Genomic DNA, 9580 nt, shown 5'->3' with positions numbered 1-9580 from the left:
ACATAATGTCCCTAGTTTAAATAAGAATAGTGATTTGAGGTTGTGGTGTTTTATTTCTGTTGTATATCAATGGTCTGTTTGAAGCCAAGTTCTTGAATGGGAAGAGACCCCATAATTACATGCATTTCTATGGGAATATTTGTCCAGCTTCCTTGTTTCTCTCGAGGTTGTATTTTTCCAAGATATATGGGGTGGGGGAGAAAATGCTGGAATTTGTAGGCTCATAACATTACAGTGACTGGAAATATTCTAAAGTTATACATATTTACTTCTGTCACCCTTAGTTGCACACCCTAATTTGGGGACATAATCCCATGAGAGCACCACTGGTCCCTTAATTGTGAATTATTCCACGATCTGCACTTCATTACAGTCTCTGGTTCAGTTCAGTTCAGTTCAGTTCAGTCGCTCAGTTGTGTCCAACTCTTTGTGACCCCATGAATCACAGCACGCCAGGCCTCCCTGTCCATCGCCAGTTCCTGGAGTTCACTCAAACTCATGTCCATCGAGTCGGTGATGCCATCCAACCATCTCATTCTCTGTCGTCCCCTTCTCCTCGTGTCCCCAATCTCTCCCAGCTTCAGAGTCTTTTCCAGTGAGTCAACTCTTCACATGAGGTGGCCAAAATATTGGAGTTTCTGCTTTAGCTTCAGTCCTTCCAATGAACACCCAGGACTGATCTCCTTTAGAATGGACTGATTGGATCTCCTTGCAGTCCAAGGGACTCTCAAGAGTCTTCTTCAACACCACAGTTCAAAAGCATCAATTCTTTGGCGCTCAGCTTTCTTCACAATCCAACTCTCACATCCATACATGACCACTGGAAAAACCATAGCCTTGACTAGACGGACCTTGGTTGGCAAAGTAATGTCTCTGCTTTTTAATATGCTGTCTAGGTTGGTCATAACAGGCCACAGCAAATGGACATCTCAAGGGGACGACTCTCACAATTAACTTGTTTCTTCAAAAAAGGAAAAAAAAAACTTTGAATGTCAACACTTTCCTACTTGGTAGAGAATTATGTAACCTTCTGAGAATGGTTGGCTGTCCCTTTCAGGAAAATGCCTTGTGAGACCTTCTTAATGATATTTTACATATATATGACTGAGAGCGTCTTTACAAATGATGTATATTTCAGTCAACCTCATTTTGTCCTCACAGGAACTGAGAAAAGTGGGTACCTCCTCCCTTCTGTAGTGAGGGAATTAAGGCTCCTGGCAACCAGGGATCACTTGCAGTGTGACGCCATCAGGACTGCAGACCAGGCCTCCTGGTTTCTTGTCCAGGCCTTTCTTCACTCCACCGAAGCCATGAGTCCAACTTCCTGCAAATGTCCTGTGAAAATGTCCATATGAAATACATGCTTTTTTCTAGGTCTGTTTACTTCTGACCCTGTGGAAAGAGTTGAGAGACATTAGTAACTTCTTTTTTGTATTTTCTCAAGTTCTTGTCTGGGCCCTGGAAGAAATCCAGAGCTGTCACTTTGTTTTCCATTTGGCATGTTTTCAAGAATCTCTTTGCTGCTTCCTGGAGGTGGTCCCACAGAACTCCATAGAGCGCCCCTGACAGGTCGACTGAGGCAGGAATGCAGACATCAGAGAGCCTCAAAATACAAAAGGCTGGTGGGGCGTGCAGGTGCACCCCACTATGTACAACTCACTCGAGGATGGGGAAGGGGCCTGGAGACAGACATTTTCAAAGCGATAACTACCTGCTGCTTTGTCATGCAGATTTTACTTACTTATTTACTTTGAAAATTTTTTAAAAAATTGAAGTATAACTGATTTATAATATTATGTTAGTTTCAGGTGTACAGCGCAAAGTGATTCATATATATATATATATGGATCTTTTGTCATGAAACTTTTAAATAATGAATGAATCCAGTGAATTTTTAAAATATAATCCAACTTATGGAGAAAAATTTACCTTGACTTTCTTGAAACAGTCATCGGCCACAGGTTTGAAAAGCAACACTAATAAGAAGCAAGAAGACTTCTGAAAGAAGGCTAATGGTGAGTGAGCCTCTGCAGGGCAGAGTTTGAGCTGCCCCACATGTCCCCAAGGACTTCCCTGATGGCTCAGATGGTAAAGAACCTGCCTGAAATACGGGAGACCTGGGTTCCATCCCTAGGTTGGAAAGATCCCCTGGAGAAGGGCATGGCAACCCATTCCAATATTCTTGCCTGGAGAATCCCCATGGACAGAATGCCTCTTGCACTACAGTCTATGGGGTCGCAAAGAGTCAGACACCACTGAATGACTAAGCACAGCACAGCACAGCACATGCCCCCACATTCACAGTACTTCAAAGACCCAGTCAGAAAAGATCAAGATGATGATAGGCGTCCCAGCTTTTCTGAAGCTTCAGAAAAATCTACATTTACAAAGGGGTTTGAAATAGAGGCTGCTGCTTATGTTCTTTCTGAAACAAGACAGCAATTGAAACTTTGGAAGTCAATTAATGGGTGAGTTCTAAATGGATCAAGGATGATTCAATCAGTTATCTCAATTTTAAAATGCACCTAGAGTCTGTAAAATTCTCCCAAGTTTAAGTCAAAGTGAAAAAGAAAAGGCCTCTCCTACGCATTTGTACTTAGAAGAGCCTAAATTTGAATAAATATTTGTGTATGAACCATGTTGCTGATAATTTGAGCACATGCTTGGTCCCTCACCTATTTTCCCTCTTCATGTGTGTGTGTTAGTTGCTTAGTTGTGTCCGACTCTTTTTGACCCCATGGACAGCAACTCGCCAGACTCCTCTGTCCATGGGATTATTCAGGCAGGATTACTGGAGTGGGTTGCCATGTCCTTCTCCAGGGGATGTTCTCGACCCAGGGATCAAACCCGGGTCTCCTGCATTGCAGGCAGATTCTTTTTTGCTTCATATGTTGACAACCTTTTAAAAGGCATTGGGAGATCTTGTCATTGAAGGATTCCTGTAGGCAACCCCAGAACTGTGGAGCTGGAAGGGAATCTAGCAACCATACAATGCCTTTCACAAATGAGGAAAACCAAGAGCTGGGACTTGGGGTGTGCACCATACTGGTGGTAGGCAGATAGGGCCCAGTCTCCAGGGACTAGGGCCTTCTTAGCTGACTCTCCCCTCTCTTCTGCCCTCAGGAAGAAGATGGCCTTCAGAATCCCCTATATAAGAGAGAGCCTCCAAGGAGAGCCCTTGGCCAACTGCAAATGCAGGTGTCCTTCCAGGTGACAAGGAAGTTCCCTTCCATGTGTCTCTTCCATTAAGCCAAATGGTATCTGTATTACTTTCCTATGGTTGTCCTAACAAAGTATAGCTAACTGGGTGGCTTCAGACAGTAGAAATTTACTCTCTCACAGTTGGAAAGTCCAGAAGTCGAAAATCAAGGTATCAGCAGAGAAACACTCCCTCCAAAGACTCTGAAGGGGAATCTTTTCTTGCTTCTAAAACTTCCAGTGGCTCTAGGAGTTCCTTGGCTTGTGATTGCATAAATCCAGTCTCTGCCTCCATGGTAACATGGCATTCTCCTCTGTGACTGTACCTTCTCCTGTTCTTTCCCTTACAGGAACATTTGCGATTGGATTTCAGGCCAACTCACCTGATCCAAGGTGGTTTTCTCATCTTAAGATCTTCAGCTGAATTACATCAGCAAATATCCTTTTTCCAATTAAAGTCACTTTCTCAGACTTTTCTCAGTCCCTTTCCACTTTAATGGACCGGAACCTGGTGGTCCGGGGTCGACCAATAAGAAAGTAAGGGAGAGAGAAAGAGGCTGATATTCCTTGGTTTATGCAGAAAGCCAATAAAGCCCCTGGCACGGGGCTTGCTCTATTCACGAAGGCCTCAGGTGCCCTCTCGATGGGGTGAAGGCACAGAGCACCTTCTCGAGAGGGTCTTAGAAGCCCTGGCAGGAAAGTAAACACAGAGAGCCTCTACGCTCCAGGAATTAGCCTGAAAAAGAAAAAGAGGGAGAGAGAGAGAAAGCAAGACACAGGGACCAAAACTCTGATGGAGCAAAGGCGTTTTAATCAACATGGTGTGGGCATATATACTGTAGTTATTCTCAACAAAGATAAAGATTAAAATTCCAGACTTACAAAACATAGGTGATCCATATTAAAGAGAGAGAGTTGTAAATAATCACTTTTACCATATGGTTCATAAAAAGGAAGAGGGTACTTATCACCGTATAGAAAAACTAACGAAGGAAATGCCTGGATTCCTCAGTCCCCCGGAGAGGCTTGCCTCTCCTCTTAATTCCTGAATATTCATGAATTAATAAGGAACAGAGAATTCCTGACAGATCCAAAACAGCACACAGGAAGCCTCCTGTTATGCTTCCTGACACTCAGATTCTGGGGTTAGGACATGGGAATATTTTTGAGGGCCACCTTTCAACTCACTGGAGTATTCATGTAAATACACTCTCAGAAATAGCCTTAAGTCCTCAGTGTAAATATGATAAAGTCTATATTTGTCTTTCCCAGGGTGAGTTTCTCGTACCTGGTTTTAAATACTTATTTTCTAAAATTAGTTTCATGAGGAGCTGATTTTGATAATTTGGTAATTTGGCAGAGCAAAGTTAAGCAGTAAGCAGCTTTTGTTTTGTTTCTTTGTTTACATGTGGAACTTCTACAGACCTTTAAGAAGCTGATGGACATCATGACTTTCCACTGGGATGTGATGCATTTCCCAGGTGAGTATGTTTTGTCTGACTTTCCCAGAAAGCAAAGCTTAACCCAAGGTTCAAGTGCAAACTTTCCACTGGGGACTGTTTTCCAAAGAGGCAGAGTGAAGGAGAGGGGTTGTCACAGACAGAGGGCAGTGCCAGGGGTGTCCTGGCTCTGGCCACCTCTGAAACTGTTGGTGGCCTGACCCCAGGAGACAGCTCAAAGAGCTGGAGGAAATGTATCTGGGTCCTTCTACTAGGGAAAGGGAGTGGGCAGCAGTTATCCACTGGCTTCTACCACCATTAGTCAAGGTGTCCCTTCCCTAGGCTCTGCATATCTAAATGCCTAAGAGGTCCCCACTGCATTCACTGTCTTTGGGTAAGTAATGTCTCTGCTTTTTAATATACTATCAAGGTTGGTCATAACTTTCCTTCGTAGTCACATTACCTCCTCTCTTTCTGCCACTGTGAAATCTCCACTTCCATCTTGGAAAGATACATGTGATAGCATTTAGGGCCCACCTGGATGTCTTTGAGGCGCTATTATTCAGTCTACTACATGGATGAAAGAGAAAAATTATAGTGAGAATTGTGAATGACAAGTCATGTGTATCAAGACTAGTGGAATGCAGCAAAAATCATACCTAGAGGCAAATTTATAGCCTAATGCAGATTCTTTACCGACTGAGCCACCAGGGAAGCCCAAGAATACTGGAGTGCGTAGCCTATCCCTTCTCCAGGTGATCTTCCCAAGCTAGGAATCAAATTGGGGTCTCCTGCATTACAGGCAGATTCTTTACCAACTGAGATACCAGTTGGTAAGGTTTATCCCAATAATTATGTCTGTATCAATACTAGAAGATCTCTTAATGCAATACATGTCATTAATAGATTAAAGGAGAAAAATCATATGATCATCTCAATAGATGCCCCAAAAGCATGAAGTAGAAATTCTTCTTTCCTGATTAAAAAATTAAAAGCATGTAGCAAAGAAGGACTGAAAAGAAGCCCCCTTAATCTGATAAGGGGTGCCCATCAAACACCAACTGGAAGCATCATCTACATTAATAGAATTTTAGAAGTTTCCCAACTCAGGTTGAGAAGAGACTTGCACTGTCACTTCTTTGGCATGTCCACGTTTGGGTGGCTTATGCCAGCTTGCCATTTTCCCTTAGAGTGCTTAGGTATGCATATGGAGATGGTGAGCTTTCCCAGGTGGCTCAGTGGGCAAAGAATCCTCCACTTGCAGTGAAGGAGATGCAAGAGACATGGGTTCAATCCCTGAATCGGGAAGATCCCCTGGAGAAGGGAATGGAAACCCACTCCAGTATTCTTACCTGTAGAATCTCATGGACAGAGGAACCTGGTGGGCTACATTCCACAGGATCGCAGAGTCATACACAACTGAAGCAACTGAGCATGCACACATGTATGCACATGGTACATAGGCTTATCTTCCTCCATTGTCATAGAGTCCCAGACAAGCATTTGGTAGTCCAGCTAGCTCATATTTCTCCACATCCCACGTTATGCTATGTCTTCATGTGACTAGGTTCTCTGCAATGGACCACAAAACAAAGGGATATGTATTTTATGTCGGTCTGCATCTTAAGACTTGGGTGTGCCCCTTCCAAACTCTCTGTCCCTTCCCAATGGCTGGCACCAGGAAGTGACAGTGACCTAGCTTCAGCCTTATAGATGATGATTGTCCTAGCAATGATGGAGCTATAGGAAGGAATGAACTACGTTCTCTGATAGATCTTGTGGAACGGAACTTCCCTCCTGTCTGGAATGCTCACCTCAGGGTTAAGTGATAAAAAAATAAACAACAGTATATATTCTTGAAACTGGTGAAGCTTTGTGTATTTTTTGTTCCAGCAGTTTGGCCTTACCATAACCAGCAACATGGGAACAATAAACACCCCATCTGGACGGCAGTTAAGGATATTGTATCTCATGAGGCTACAGGTCTTCAACAATGTCTTTACATTTGTTTTTCTTTTAAAAAAGCTGAAGGAAGTATGTCAGTTTAAGATGCTGGGTTGTAGATCTTCTGATCTACTGATATTTGTTATGTAACTTCCTATTCTTTTCCGAGGATGAGAAATGCTGAGCTGGATGAGTCACAAGCTGTAATCAAGATAGGTGGGAGAAACATCAGCAACCTCAGATATGTGGATGATACCACTCTAATGGAAGAAAGTGAAGAGGAACTGAGGAGCTTCTTGATGAGGGTGAAGGAGGACAATGAAAGAGCTGGCTTAAAACTAAATATTAAAAAAATAAGATCATGGCATCTGGCCCCATAACTTCATGGCAAATAGAAGGGGAAAATGCAGAAGTAGTGACAGATTTCTTCTTCTTGGGCTCTAAAATCACAGTGGGTGAAATCGGAAGGTGATTGCTTCTCGGCAAGAAAGCTGTGACAAACCTAGACAGTGTGTTGAAAAGCAGAGACATTACTCTGCTGACAAAGGTCCATATAGTCAAGGCTATGATCTTCCCAATGGTCACATACAGTTGTGAGCTGGACCGTGAAGAAGGCAGAGCACCAAAGAACTGATGCCTTTGAACTGTGGTGCTGGAGAAGACTCCTGAAAGTCCCTTGGACAACAAGGAGATCAGTTCAGTTCAGTTCAGTCACTCATTTGTGTCTGAATTTTTGCAACCCCATGAACCACAGCATGCCAGGCCTCCCTGTCCGTCACCAACTCCCTGAGTTCACTCAAACCCATGTCCATTGTGTCGGTGATGCCATCCAACCATCTCATCCTCTGTCGTCCCCTTCTCCTCCTGCCCTCAATCTTTCCCAGCATCAGGGTCTTTTCAAATGAGTCAGCTCTCCACATCAGGTGGCCAAAGTACTGGAGTTTCAGCTTCAACTTCAGTCATTCCAATGAACACCCAGGACTGTTCTCCTTTAGAATGGACTGGTTGGATCTCCTTGCAGTCCAAGGGACTCTCAAGAGTCTTCTCCAACACCACAGTTCAAAAGGATCAGTTCTTCGGTGCTCAGCTTTCTTTATAGTCCAACTCTCACATTCATACATGACCACTGGGAAAACCATAGCCTTGACTAGACGGACCTTTGTTGGCAAAGTAATGTCTCTGCTTTTTAATATGCTGTCTAGGTTGGTCATAACTTTCCTTCCAAGGAGCAAGCATCTTTTAATTTCATGGCTGCAGTCACCATCCTCAGTGATTTTGGAGCCCAGAAAAATAAAGTCTGACACTGTTTCCATGTTTGCCCATCTATTTGCCATGAAGTGATGGGACCAGATGCCATGATCTTAGTTTTCTGAATGTTGAGCTTCAAGCCAACTTTTTCACTCTCTTCTTTCACTTTCATTAAGAGGCTCTTTAGTTCTTCTTCACTTTCTGCCATAAGAGTGGTGTCATCTGCATATCTGAGGTTATTGATATTTCTCCGGCAATCTTGATTCCAGCTTGTGCTTCCTCCAGCCCAGTATTTCTCATGGTACTCTGAATATAAGTTAAATAAGCAGGGTGACAATATACAACCTTGACATACTCCTTTTCCTATTTGGAACCAGTCTGTTGTTCCATGTCCAGTTCTAACTATTGCTTCCTGACCTGCATACAGGTTTCTCAAGAGGCAGGTCAGGTGGTCTGGTATTCCTATCTCTTCAGAATGTTCCACAGTTTATTGTGATCCACACAGTCAAAGGCTTTGGCATAGTCAATAAAGCAGAAATAGATGTTTTTCTGGAACTCTCTTGCTTTCTCCATGATCCAGCAGATGTTTGCAATTTGATCTCTGGTTCCTCTGACTTTTCTAAAACCAGCTTAAACATCTGGAAATTCACGGTTCACATATTGCTGAAGCCTGGCTTGGAGAATTTGAGCATTACTTTGCTAGCATGTGAGATGAGTGCAATTGTGCAGTAGTTTGAGCATTCTTTCAAACCAGTCAATTTTAAGGGAAATCAATCCTGAATATTCATTGGAAGGAGTGATGCTGAAGCTGAAGCTCCAGTATTTTGGTTGTCTGATGAGAACACTGAAAAAGTTTGATGCTGGGAAAGACTGAAGGCAGAAGGAGCAGAGGGCATCAGAGGACGAGATGGTTGGATGGCATCACCGATGCAGTGGACATGAACTTGGGCAAACTTCGGAAGATGGTGAGGGACAGGGAGGCCTGGTGTGCTGCAATCCATGGGGTCCCAAAGAGTAAGACACAACTGGGCAACTGAACAACAAATTCTTTTCTGAAGGTTTGAAATATGCAATAATAAAATTGAAAGAAATAAAGCGATCAAGGGAATTTATTGGCTACACATATATCTTCAGTTCAGTTCAGTTCAGTCGCTCAGTCATGTCCGACTCTCCGCGACCCCATGAATCACAGCACGCCAGGCCTCCCTGTCCATCACCAACTCCCGGAGTACACTCAAACTCATGTCCACAGAGTGGGTGATGCCATCCAGCCATCTCATTCTCCGTCGTCCCCTTCTCCTCCCACCCCCAACCCTTCCCAGCATCAGAGTCTTTTCCAGTGAGTCAACTCGTTGCATGAGGTGGCCAAAGTATTGCAGTTTCAACTTCAGCATCAGTCCTTCCAATGAACATCCAGGATTGATCTCCTTTAGAATGGACTGGTTGGATCTCCTTGCAGTATAAGGGACTCTCAAGAGTCTTCTCCAACACCACAGTTCAAAACCATTGATTCTTCGGCCATCAGCTTTCTTCACAGTCCAACTCTCACATCCATACATGACCACGGGAAAAACCATTGCCTTGACTAGATGGACCTTGGTTGGCAAAGTAATGTCTCTGCTTTTTAATATACTATCAAGGTTGGTCATAGCTTTCTTTCCAAGGAGCAAGCGTCTTTTAATTTCATGGCTGCAATCAGTATCTGCAGTGATTTTGGAGCCCCAAAAAATAAAGTCTGACACTGTTTCCAC

The 9580-nt window shown here is 43.5% G+C and overlaps 1 long non-coding RNA gene across 1 annotated transcript; it reads left to right on the top strand.

Annotated features, from left to right (window-relative positions):
- Positions 1 to 1945: 1945 nt before the first annotated feature.
- Positions 1946 to 3640, top strand: LOC129556949 (uncharacterized). The gene is made up of 3 exons (XR_008686132.2): positions 1946 to 2015; positions 3124 to 3210; positions 3549 to 3640. It is a non-coding gene; the product is annotated as an uncharacterized LOC129556949 (long non-coding RNA).
- The last annotated feature ends 5940 nt before the right edge of the window (positions 3641 to 9580 follow it).

This window comes from Moschus berezovskii, chromosome 7 (genome assembly GCF_049115385.1).
Source record: "Moschus berezovskii isolate FMDL1 chromosome 7, NW_MosBer_1.0, whole genome shotgun sequence".
NCBI classification, from domain to species: Eukaryota; Metazoa; Chordata; class Mammalia; order Artiodactyla; family Moschidae; genus Moschus; species Moschus berezovskii.
This window is presented reverse-complemented; position numbering and strand designations above follow the sequence as displayed.